The 13,913-nt window shown below is 37.0% G+C and overlaps 1 non-coding gene across 1 annotated transcript; it reads right to left on the reverse strand.

The window, feature by feature from the left end:
* Positions 1-6,128: 6,128 nt before the first annotated feature.
* Positions 6,129-6,201, reverse strand: Trnav-uac (transfer RNA valine (anticodon UAC)). The gene has a single exon. It is a non-coding gene; the product is annotated as a tRNA-Val (tRNA).
* Between the last annotated feature and the right edge of the window lie 7,712 nt (positions 6,202-13,913).

Raw genomic sequence — 13,913 nt, forward strand, 5'->3', positions numbered from 1 at the left:
TCCAACAAGGAATACTTAGATAGGAATCCCAATGTATTTATTGCGGATAATTTTTATTCTGATAAAATAGAAAGTACAAAATCAGGAAGAATCAGGCTAATTTAAAGAAAATCAGGCAAAAATAAGTGTTTGTCAGGTTATCAGGGAACATGCTAAAAAGTCTGGGAAATCCTGAAAAATCAGGAAGGCAGCCATCTCTGTGCGTATCTGATATTTTTTACTGCAAATAGTATGGAAAACATGTATCCTTCGATGGTAGAAATGTCACGTTGATCCGTTTTGTTTTGAAAACGTTTTGCAGAATGGAAGCCGAGAGAAGAAACTTGATTTTGGACACCCACATTAAAATCCGGTCACGTACCAAAATCGCGAAATCGCTGAAAGTGATTAAATCGACCGTGTATAATGTGCTAAAACGTTTCCGTAAACGTACAACTGTTGTTCGGATGGATCAGAGGACGCGTCATAATAGAACTGAGCGAAAGCTGAGATTGGAGCTATTAAACAATCAAGGCAATCCTGGGACTCTTGGACTACGACATCGCCAAAAAACACAACTCTAACCAAAGTACCACCCGAAGAATCCGTGTGCGAGAAGACTATCTTAATTTCCGTGCCTGCAAGCAAACAAACAGGACGTTCAATCAAAATGTGGTGGCCAAAAGACGCGCTCGAAAGTTGTTCAATAAATTTTTGACAAAGTACGAAGGATTCATGCCGATGGATGACAAAACAAACGTGAAGATGGATTTTGGACAGCTCCCAGGCCTGAAATTCTACAAGGCCACTGTCAGATGAGACTTCTTTTTTTTCCTCTTCCTCTATCCATTGATCCATTCATATGTTCTTGGAATGGAAATAAAACTGAATAGATAATTGATAAGTAGTGATAAGTAGTGACTCAGGAAAAAAACTTATCATCAGTTCATTTCATTTGGTTCTTTCAAGCATATAGTTTTACGTTAAATCAGCACAATTGCTCTCCATGCTTCTAATCAGAATTACACCATTCAACTTCACCTTCAAAAATTTATATAGGGAATAGGTTGACAATTTTCAAGATTTTTTATGTATTTTTTTACGTATTACGTTTGGCAAAAAACAAATTGAAATCCAAAAAATACAGAAAATCTAAAAGTACAGCATTACAAATTGAGATACAGAAAAACTTGAGGTTTCTCAAGATTTCTAAGAGAGTTCCTGACAAAAAAGACTTTTTGGATGGTCAGTACTTTTAGAAATCGCAGGGACGAATGACCATCGGGTTGAAGTCCCTTAAAAAGCAAAAACTGAACTGAAACTTTAGGAATCAATGGCTGTAATTTGAGTTTATATTATTTTCTACGATTTGATTTAAGTTTTAAGCTTGTTAGTATGGTAACTTTATTTGTTCCCCGGAAGATATTAATCGAACTCTTTCAGTGCGTTATTTGCATGATCTCTCTTCTGCTTTTTCTTTTTTGAACACATGGTTCAGTCAACATAATAAGAAAAAATGAGTTAATAATATAAATATAAATGGTGTACTTTGCTATTACCAAAATGTTGGTGACATGAACACTTCTCTTGTCGACTACTACCTCGCCTGCTCAGATGGAGCATACGATTTATATACTTTTAATGAGACATGGCTCAACTGCCACACACTCTCCTCACAAATCTTTGGAAATGAGTATAACGTTTTCCGTTCAGACCGTTCAAACCTGACGAGCACCAAAACTACCGGCGCAGGCGTTCTATTGGCTGTCCGAGCAGACTACAAATGCCGATTACGAGAAGATTATCTTAATTTCCGTGCCTGCAAGCAACCAAACAGGACGTTGAATCAAAATCTGGTGGCCAAAAGACGCGCTCGAAGGTTGTTTAATAAAGTTTTGACGAAGTACGAAGGATGCATGCCGATGAATGACAAAACATACGTGAAGATGGATTTTGGACAGCTCCCAGGCCTGTAATTCTATAAGGCCACGGTCAGATGAGACTTCTTTTTTTTCCTCTATTTATTTAATTAGGCTCAAGTGGATAAAAAGCCATCATCCAGCAATACATTTTTAAACTTATGTTTAAATACAAGGGGATGTCCGATAAGTACATAGCCTTCAAAAAAAATTGGAAAAGTGGCAATTCTTATTTCTCATATAGTCTCCTTTTGGCTCGAAACACTTGACCCAGCAATGCTCCAACTTCTTTAATCCATCTGAAAAATACGTTTTCTCGAGGTCTGCAAAGTAGGCCTCCGTGGCGGCGATGACCACCTCATTCGACTCAAATTTCAGCCCGGCGAGTGACTTTTTCTAGTTTGGAAACAAAAAAAGACGCACGTGGCCAAATCTGGAGAAAACTATGGATGGGGCAGCAGTTCGTAGTGCAATTCGACCAATTTGGTCGTGGCGACGGCGGAATTTTCATTTTTTTCCATTTTTCTAAAATCCGCGGACACGCCCGCTTCCACACACGGTCAAAACAAAACTACGAGTCCGATTCGGCTGAAATTTTGACAGTTGCCATTTACGAGAATGTACTACACGATAAGAATTCTATCTTGCGATACTGACACCATCGGGCGATGAGGCTAAGTACTTATAGGACCGCCCTCGTATATTATAAGTACATAATTATTAACTTATGTCAGATGAGACGTCCTTAGCAAATATAAGATCGTTTTCGCTGATAAATTTGTCAGGAAGTTCTTGATTTGGCAAGGGATTTGCAGCTGTGGGCAGAATACCAACTGGATTTTGATATGAAAACCTATTTTTTATACCTTTAATCAATCTCGCGATACAACTATTTTTGTGATTCTAAATAAATCAAATTTTATGATACCGTCAACCGACAACAGCTATGTAGAATCATGGACAACCAACGCATTCCCCGAATGCTGATTTAGGCGATCTGTCGGGATCATTTGAGACTCACAGAGACTTCGCCTAAGTTATGAACACTATCAGCTTCGCCGATGACACACATAATCGGAAGAACATAAGCGTCGATAGCGAACTTGTATACTCGACTGAAATACGATGGGCTGATTGGGCTTAGGATCAACGCGTTTAAGGCTAAATACATACTTGCAAGAATGACTGATCGTAACAGAATCTTTCTTGGTATTAATATTGTAATCGACGATGACGAGGTGGTCGACGAGTTTATCTACCTTGGTTCGTTGATAACAACCGATAACAACAGGCGTTAAACTCGAAGACGTATAGGGCCCTATTCCAGAAAACGAGACGAGCAGACGAGCACTCGTCTCGTTTGTTTTCATATTCCAGAAGCCGAGTTCGACTAAAAACATACGAGTAGCTCGTCTGGCTCGACGACCGTTTGGCCGCGCTCGTCGATGAATCAGTCGAATCGTCTAGTTTGTTTGATGTGTTTGTTCACCTTGTTGATTGAAAGCATCGGTATTCTTCTGCTCCGCCTTTATCTTCAAAAATTGTTTCACGGCTAAACTAGTATTGCATAAGCAATGCATGTTTTCAACTGCAACCATCAAATTCAGTTCAGTAATTGCTAGATTTTACAGATTTCCAAATGGGCCTCTTCCAAACAACACAACCAAATGTAAACATTGAACACATATCCAGGGATGCTAGATGACTGTTTTGAATATATTAACACGGCACGAAAAGGGTCTTCACATATTGAACGAAAATGAGTAATTCAAAACAACTTCTTTATTGGAAATACATATATATATATATATATATATATATATATATATATATATATATATATATATATATATATATATATATATATATATGTATATATATATATATATATATATATATATATATATATATAATCCCAATAAATCCATAATAACAAAACGTCTGAGTGATGAACCCATATGCTTGAGGAAAAATATCAATGGAACTAAAAGATATATGAAACTTATTTCTTTTTGTTATGTTTTTATGAATATTTTGGCAATTGAGCAATTTTTAAACTGTGTGTTGTTTTTCTCAAAACAAAAACATGTCTTCTCATCTGACATCACTGATCATACCGAGAAAAACTGACTGAAGTCTCTCCAGTCTACCAAATAAAATTTTCAATGAAACTCGTGTACTGGAATTGGATATTTTGCTCGTCTTGACAGTGATTGAAACCGAGACGAGACGAGACGAATTGCTCGTCTCGTTTTCTGTAATAGGGCCCATAATCAACGGAAGTCGTATCTACTATGGGCTCCAAAAATCCCTACATACCTCGACCCTGTAGGATGTGTACCATGTACAAATCCCTGATACGACCGGTTGTCTTCTATGGGCACTAAGCATGGATAATGCTTGAAGAAAACTTGCACGCACTTGGGGTTTCGAGCACCGAGTGCTCAAATCTCTTCCAAATGTCCCTATACTTATCACCATCTAAACCACTCCCTCCCATTCATAATGCAATGAGTGGTGCATAAAGGGTGTGTCACATCAAATTGCATCACGGAAAAAACGATGTAGAAATTTAATTTTTAGGAATTATATCCTCAGCTTTCGCTTATAATCAGATAAAAGTGTATAGATCACGTCGGCCATGCTTCACTGTCAATTTTTCGTAAATTTGGAAAAATGTCGTCGAACGAAAAAGAGCGTCGTGAATTAATCCTGTGCACTCATTTCGAGAATCCGGAGTTGTCACATCGGGACATCGGTAGGATGCTGGGAATCGTCCAATCCACGGTCAGCAGAGTACTAAAACGATACTTCCAGAACCTAACCATCGACCGGAAGGTGAGGAATGGCAAAAATGGATGCTCCGTCAGTGAAAAAGATCACAAGCGCGTAGTTAAGCAGTTTAGACGTGATCCGAGAAGTTCGGTCCGAGATGTCGCCAATAAGCTGAATTTGTCAAGTTCATTCGTCCAGCGGACTAAGCAGCGGGAGGGCCTGCGTACATACAAGGTTCAGAAGGCTCCTAACCGCGACGAAAGGCAAAATATGGTGGGGAAGACGCGAGCCCGGAAGCTGTACACCGAAATGCTGACGAAGCCGCATTGCCTGGTAATGGTCGACGAAACCTACGTCAAAGCGGACTTTCGTCAGCTGCCGGGCCTGTTGTTCTTCTCCGCAGAGGACGAATTCTTGCGGAAAGCGGAGCGCCCCCTTCGTGATGACCGGCACGGTAAACGGGCAGGTTTACCTTAAGGAGTGCCTACAGAAGCGCTTACTACCACTATTGAAGCAGCACGAGGGCCCGACCATCTTCTGGCCGGATCTCGCTTCGTGCCACTATTCAAAGGACGTGTTGGAGTGGTACGAAGCCAACGGGGTCACCTTCGTGCCAAAGGAAATTAACCCTCCCAACGCGCCGGAGCTTCGCCCAATAGAGAAATATTGGGCGATTATGAAGCAGGCCCTCCGGAAGAACCCAAAAGTTGTCAAATCGGAGGTGGACTTCAAGAGAAAATGGATTTCTGTTAAAAAAAACTACAACCTGACGTTGTACAGAACCTTATGGACGGGGTAAAGAGGAAGGTGCGAGCATACGGGCTTGGGCTCGAAGTATGAATAAACAGAAAATCCCAAAAGTTGTTTAATAGTTTTTATTTTACTGTCTAAAATTTTCAAAAGGATCGGTCTACTGGGCGAATTTCTACAGCGTTTTTTCCGTGATGCAATTTGATGTGACACACCCTTTAACACAACTAAAAATATCAGCAAAACCCGAATTACAACATAAAACGTAACATAAAACATAAATATGAACGGAAATGACATAGCATACGAATTTCTCCATACCAGTGCCATACATTCACTCCAATTCCAACCCGAGCAACATAGCGAATAAATCCAGTTTAGTGTTTAGAAGTTTTTCAAAGGGTTTTTATTTTTCAAACAATTAAAATTAAAATGGTTTCCCACGAAACCAGAATTCCACAACCTGAGCTATCAACATCGAGACCTCCTTCAATCGAAGGACTCGCCATTTCCGTTCAATAGTCAGAGCCACATCCCCACCCTGAAAGTGACAAACTCTACTAATGCAAAATAACATGACCCATGAATGTTTTAGGATCGCCAGAAGAAGTTTGAGAGTCCAGAACAATCAGGCATCGAAATGTGTGACACAATTTCTAAAAATATTTCCATTCTCCTATTCATCTCCACTCCAAAAAAGTAGGCTGGTTCCATCCAGGATCGAACTGGAGACCTTCTGCGTGTAAAGCAGACGTGATAACCGCTACACTATGGAACCTGTCTTGCAGTGAACACTTACGCACGCTTACAGATCGATCCGGTTGATCTAGTTGTAATTTCCATGCGTATGGTGGAAAGCATAAAAGAGAATTTACGCAAATTTATATTGATTTTTTTTTGAGAAGACAATCTAAGAAATGAAAAGGAATATGTTATGATAATTTTAGACACTTTATTTACGATCATTTTTTCGTTCAGTTCAATTCAAACTTTATTTTGTGAAATTGGCCCCATATCCATTTGCCGTAAGTTCAGTGATCCATTCATTGGAATGGAAATAAAACTGAATAGATAATTGATAAGTAGTGATAATCACTCAGGAAAAAAACTTATCATCAGTTTGATTCTTTCAAGCATATAGTTTTACGTTAAATCAGCACAATTGCTCTCCATGCTTCTAATCAGAATTACACCATTCAACTTCACCTTCAAAAATTTATATAGGGAATAGGTTGACAATTTTCACGATTTCTACGTATTCATTTGGCAAAAAAACAAATTGAAATCCGAAAATACAGAAAATCTAAAAGTACAGCATTACAAATTGAGATACAGAAAAACTTGAGGTTTCTCAAGATTTCTAAGAGAGTTCCTGACAAAAAAGTCTTTTTAGATGGTCAGTACTTTTAGGAATCGCAGGGACGAATGACCATCGGGTTTAAGTCTCTTAAAAAGCATAAACTGAACTGAAACCTTAGGAATCAATGGCTGTAATTTGAGTTTATATTATTTTCTATGATTTGATTCAAGTTTAAAGTTTGTTAGTTTGGTAACTTTATTTGTTCTCCGGAAGATATTAATCGAACTCTTTCAGTGCGTTATTTGCATGATCTCTCTTCTGCTTTTTCTTTTTTGAACACATGGTCGGGATTCAGTCAACATAATAAGAAAAAAAATGAGTTAATAGTAGCAAACAATCAACAGTTTCTCAACCTACATTTTACTTTTATCAGATCACACTTGTGTGGTGAACAGCTAGGTTTATGGCATAAATTTATGTTGACTGATCAGCAATAACTGATAATAGTATGCAGTCAGAGTGGATCAAGTGCATACAACCATAGCGACTAGAGAGAAGTCACATTTTTCTGACAACCAGAAAATGGAAGGAATTTCAAATAAAATGTTGGATTTCTCCGCATCCGAAGATTCTTCCCTTTGTCCTTCAATAAACACGGAAAGTAACTCATATTGAAACACCTTTTGTACCTTTCACCTTTCAGACAATTCATAGTTTATCGAATATATTATTATATCTTGTTCAGACAGAGTGGAGTAAGTGTCAGAGAATGAAAAAATGTAATAACTAAACTCTTCATGATCGATTTCAAGTCCAACCGAGTTCTCTCAATTTTAAATTTGACTGCAAGTACTCTTTTTCAAAATTACGTTAACCAGTTTGTTGTGGAAGCATATTCTTTAGAAAATCAAGAATTGTACGTCAAAATAGATACTAATCGAATATTTTTTGTGTGTAAAATGCTGTTTCAAACCATGAAACCGGTTTTTTTTATTGTAAAGATTTAGTGGAGGAAATTCTACTGAATAAATGATTTTATAACCAAATTGTTCAGTCATAGTGAACCAAGTGAACCACTTAGCCAGTCGTAAAACCCTCTTGATTGACCTTAAAGAGTTTTTTTTTTGTAATAGGGTAAATGATCTTGGTTTGTCCAATTTGGGGTGTTTTTACGCAACTAGTAAATGCAAATCGCTTTTTATTCATGAAAATCACACATAATCGATACAAGTTTGGGTTTGTTGAAAAGCCCCAAGTCTCTAGTTGCTAATACTATGAAATTATTCAAATTTTTATGTTTTTTAACGATTTTCCTTAAAGAAGAATTCATGATCATGGTTTGCCAAAAAAAATGATCATGGTTTGTCCGGTTTTAGAAATCTCTTGAAGGAAAACATTCGAATTCACAATTAGATGTTGCATTTATCATTGCTTGAGTTTACTGTCATCATATTGATTCATTCATAATTTAGGCTTTCTTCAGAATATTGCCTTTTCTTGGGCATTTTAGAAGTGTTCACCTCAACACAATCAACGCAGAAAAACCATACTTCTGCTATGCGCGAAGCACACCATAAACAAACATAAACAAACTGCAGCGCGCCAAGCGGTTGCCATAGAAATCATGTGGACAAAACAACATTATTGAATTGGACAACTCATGATCAGAATTGAGTTCATCAAAATGCGTTAATTTAATGGTTTAGCTATGTAAATCCGATACAAATGGTGAGCATGCATGATGTTTACAATATTTATAAGTGTTGTAATCCAGAAAAGGTCTGAATACGTGTCAAATAATCATCTGGTGATCGATTAATAGAAAAACACAAATATAGGTGTATTTTATAATCCTTTAAAACATGTGATTTCGTAAAAATATACTATCAAACTACTATAAATCATGTAAAAGGCAATTTCATTTATATGTTTCGAAACATTCGAAGGCCTTATTTGACACAGGAGCGCTGAATTAGAGCATTCAAAAAAGTGGGCAAACCATGATCATATTTTCGACTGGACAAACCAAGATCATTTACCCTAATACCATTATGCGACCCTGCTAAAGAGTTACTAAGAGTTGTAGAAAAACAATTAGGGAGAATGATTCGAAGCTTTTCAAACTACACGGCTTCAAACTTTGAGTTCGAAGGTTGTTGGCAGAGATGCCAACCTTCCTGATTTTTAAGGATTTCGCAGACTTTTTGGATCGTATCCTGACATCCTGACAAACACTCGATTTTGCCTGAATTTTTTTGAAGTGATCCTGATTTTTTAGTTTTTTTTTATCACAATAAAAAGGATCCGTATTATGTATACCGGGATTCCTGTCAAAGTTTTACTGGTTGGTAATGAGAACTTAGCTCTCCGGTTCTCCCTTGTATAGTGATTGCTCTTTCTTTCGTTTATTATTTATTATAACGTATTAATATTTATTTGAGTGCTTAAAACACGTAGTGCGTTTATTCCACTCGAAAATTCATTATGTTTTTCGCCAAGATGCTGAACTATAGGTGTTTCGTTCTTGACACTTTCAGGACATGACGTGAGACGAGTAGCGAGACGTAACTTTCAGAATTATTTACTTTTTGTTTGGGTGTGTGGTTATGATTTCAATGTCAACTCGCTAAGGAAAATAATTGAAGGAAAAAAATAAGCAAATATATATTCGTGGAATATAGTGCACAACCTTCTTTTGCTCTAGCCAATTACTTGTAACGGCCCTTTCCGGATCTCCTTCTCGGTATATGCACAGCATTCTCCTCCTCCCTGAGCGAAATCAGTGGAGCCACAATCAGCGTTATTTTTTGTCACTATCGCCGTAAGCTGATAGTACTCTTTTCCACGCCGATGGGAGCCAAACAGAAGTACATTTTGCTTGGAAAGAAAGGCGAAAGGATATACTAAAACATCCTTCTGCACTGTTATGATTCGACAATAAAGCGCGAGCAGCTATTTTGCCAACGAATGCATTTGTCACCAAAAGATACGACTTGTTTTGTAAACAAATTTGTTTTTTCACGAGCAATGGCCGAACAGCAATTTTGACATTGCGGTCCACCTATAGTACAACGCCTTGGTTTTTCGCTTCACAATGACAAAAAATGAAAACGTCAACGCCAGTTGAATGAATGAACATTGAGCATAATTTTGCGAGATGCGAGAGGATTACAGAGTTATAGATATTTAGTAGATTTTTTTTTGTGAAGTATATATTTATAAATTGTTCAAAAACCGTAAAAAATGTATGACATTTATTGCCATAGTCATAGTATCACGAACCACAATACTAATAATGCATGGTTGTGGAAATGTTTAAAAAGGACAAGTTGAAGTTTGTTCAAGTATAAAACAAAGTAATAAAAATAATAAAACAAAGATTATTAATAGACTGGGTCCGGAAATATTGGAAAGAATAGGGTAAATGATCTTGGTTTGTCCAATTTGGGGGTTTTTTACGCTACTAGTAAATGCAAATCGATTTTTCTTTAGGAAATCACACATAATCGATACGAGTTTGAGTTTGTTGAAAAGTCCCAAGTCTCTAGTTGCTAATACTACCATAAGGTGTTGAAATTATTCAAATTTTTATGTTTTTTAACGGTTTTCCTTAAAGAGGAATTATGATTATGGTTTGACCACCTCTGATCATGGTTTGCCCAAAAAATGATCATGGTTTGTCCGGTTTTAGAAATCACCATTTTTGAATGAAAACCTTCGAATTCACAAGTAGATGTTGCATTTATCATTGCTTGAGTTTACTGTCATCATATTGATTCATTCATAATTTAGACTTTCTTCAGAATATTACCTTTTCTTGGGCATTTTAAAATTGTTACCCTCAACACACTCAACACAGAGTAACTTTATTTCTGCTATCCGCTAAGGACACAACCGGCCTGATTCTACGCGGCGTGTGAGGTGAGATGACAATTGTCACATCATCATCACGCAACTCTCCTCACTCTATTCCTACAGTCGTATCGGATGCCGTGAGAGGTTCATTTTATGTATGTGAAAGGATGAATAACAAGTAAAAAGGTAATCATTCTGCTAGTTGCCAAATCAGATCAGAGATGCCACATTCGCACATATGTGTACGAATTTGCAAACATTTAACTTTTGTCACAACCTTTTCTTCCTGCTGTAGGCTGATTAAAATAGTGACAAAACATTATTGGTTCCAAATGATAAACGAAACTGGCCAGTTTGGCAGACACTAGCCATATTTACAGATATTTCAGATTTTCATTGCATAAATGGAAAAAAAAATCTGGCATCCCAGAATTTTCTTTATTTCGCTCAGAGAGATCAGACCATTTGTTTAGGACTTAGTTCGCCCAACATGCAGACGGAAACGGTTGTTTGCATCCTGCAGAGTTTCACGCTTCCGTTGGTTTTGATCGTAATTGCTGCTGCTCCCTGCGTAGGGTAGGGCGGGGCTAGTTGGTCATTTTTGAATAAATTTGACTACAACTTTTTAATATGAAGTTTTGCGTTAGAATGTTATACCAAAATGAAGCTTACCTTTTACCTTTTCGATGAAAAATAACCAGAGAATCATTTATTTGACATTTTTCTTTTATTTAACGTCTTAATATTAATAGAATAAATTAACCAACTAACCCCACACACGGGGTAAGTTGGTCAATAATAGCCATATTCTTTTTGAGCAAATAATACGCGTTTCTCCATTAGAATTTTCCTTCATTATAAATTAATTAATTAAAACAAAATAAAAACAGGTAATAAATATCATGTAGCGAGTGAAAAAACAAATTAATGAAAATTTCAAATTATCATCGTTGTTGGAATTTAGTCAGGCAATCTTTTCTAGCGATTTCGTCTCTCTTCCACTTTGTGACGCACCAGAGATGCCATGTTGGAAAACAAGTCTTCATTTTGAAGACATTCGATTTTGTGAATATATTTTGAACACATTATGAAATATGTGAAGACAATTCAGTATGTAGCGTACGTGGGCTTTTAAAAGATATTATTTCCATGAAATTTTAACTATTGGCCGAAAATATCGGACAAAAAAAAGTAGGACTTTAGTCTCAGCGAACGGTCTGAATATATATTGTCTCTAGAAGACATTAGTTCACTTGCGCTCGAAAATTCGAATGATTGTGACATTACATTTCTATTATTTTGGGCCTATACTATACAATAGATTAACCTAGATCTTTCAAACGATCGCTTCACAAATCGAATGTTTTCCAGTTACATACCTTTTTAACAATAGTTTCATGGATATGGTTTGAGTTACAACCAAAACTTCAAAGCTGGAATAAATTAATAGAGTTATCACAGTTCCGTTTTCCTGTGAAGAACTTTCCTCCGATATTATGGTGAAGACATTTTATCGTACCAAAATAATTGACGAATTTACGCAAAGCTGAATCAGCTCATGCGACATCTACATTAGAGCTCAGAACCACAAAAGTGAGAATGTTTGTTTATTTTACGCACTGAAAAGCAAGATTCGGTGGTGATTATTAATTTTATTTCAATTTAGACTCATTTCAGCCATTGAATGTCGTCAGTATATGGTAAGAAAGTTGGAGTTTTGTATATTTACGATGGTTTCAACACGCGATTTGACCGAAGTCATAGATAATATTCGAAAATTTTAAGTTTGACAATACATACCGGTTATTGATACTATGGATAATTGCGATGGAATCGATATCATATCAAATTGGCTGATATCATCGATTATGTAGGGGTCGATAAGAGAAAGATTTGCAGTATTTTTAGCACAAAACTCCCTATTCATCGTTTACTTAGTTGAAATTACAGGAAGTGGGTTATATCTATGGTATAACCGCAAGGGTGACGTAGGACTATCGTTGAGTTTTAGAGATCATTTGTTTGAAGTTGAATCAAAATCCATTCTGAATGAATGAATAAATGAATATTTGGGGGACTTCGAAAACGAGAGCGTTACGTTGGAGGCACAAGGTTTTATGCATCCAATATAGGATACGAAAAACCTTGTTCTGAAGAATAATCTTCAGAAGCCTTCCTGCTAACTGCACTTGATTGACAAATCACGAAACCAAATGTATTATATGGATATTTAATGGATAGAAAACATTAAAATAAACTCTTTCGCTTGAATGTAATTTTCAATTCCAAGGGGAACTGGCAGATTATTTTCCAGCAACGATTAGATATTTCCACATTTTCCTCGATACTGGAAGTCCACCAGTGGTTAATACTAACTCGATAACCACCTGTTAATAGCACTTGATTGAAAAATATTTGGTCACAGTGTTACATGGATAGAAAACATTAAAATAAACTCTTTCACATGAATGTATTTTGAAATTCCCAGAGGAACTGGCAGATTATTTTCCAGCAATGATTAGATCTTTCCGGAACTTTCTCGATGCTGAATGGCATCCAAACGGAAAGAAATCTGCGCGTGTATGTGTCTCCTCCAGCACGTTAGGCAACGATGTTGTCTTGTCGATGTCATCACGAAAAATGAATGCGTCTCACCAACAGAATATCGCTTAAGTATGCTTTTTGTGTGTGATTGAATCGAGAGAAGGTGTGGTTTACGATGGCAATTTGGAAGGCAAACTAGAGGGGAATGAACTCTCTGAGCTCGAAACTTTCGGCGACTGAGCAATAATCCATTGCGGGCGCATACAATATTGGATACGGAAATATCCTACTGATGGGGAAGAATAATCTTCTGAAGCTATCCTGTTAATTGCGATTGATTGAAAAATCACAAAACCAAATGTATTTGGTCACAGTGTTACATGGATAGAAAACATTCAAATAAACTCTTTCACATGAATGTATTTTTAAATTCCCAGAGGAACTGGCAGATTATTTTCCAGAAATGATTAGATCTTTCCGGAACTCTCTCGATGTTGAATGGCATCCAAACGGAAAGAAATCTGCGCGTGTATGTGTCTCCTCCAGCACGTTAGGCAACGATGTTGTCTTGTCGATGTCATCACGAAAAATGAATGCGTCTCACCGACAGAATATCGCTTAAGTATGCTTTTTGTGTGTGATTGAATCGAGAGAAGGTGTGGTTTACGATGGTAATTTGGAAGGCAAACTAGAGGGGAATGAACTCTCTGAGCTAGGAACTTTCGGCGACTGAGCAATAATCGATTGCGGGCGCATACAATATTGGATACGGAAATATCCTACTGATGGGG

Source organism: Toxorhynchites rutilus, chromosome 2 (assembly GCF_029784135.1).
Source record: "Toxorhynchites rutilus septentrionalis strain SRP chromosome 2, ASM2978413v1, whole genome shotgun sequence".
Classification (NCBI taxonomy): domain Eukaryota; kingdom Metazoa; phylum Arthropoda; class Insecta; order Diptera; family Culicidae; genus Toxorhynchites; species Toxorhynchites rutilus.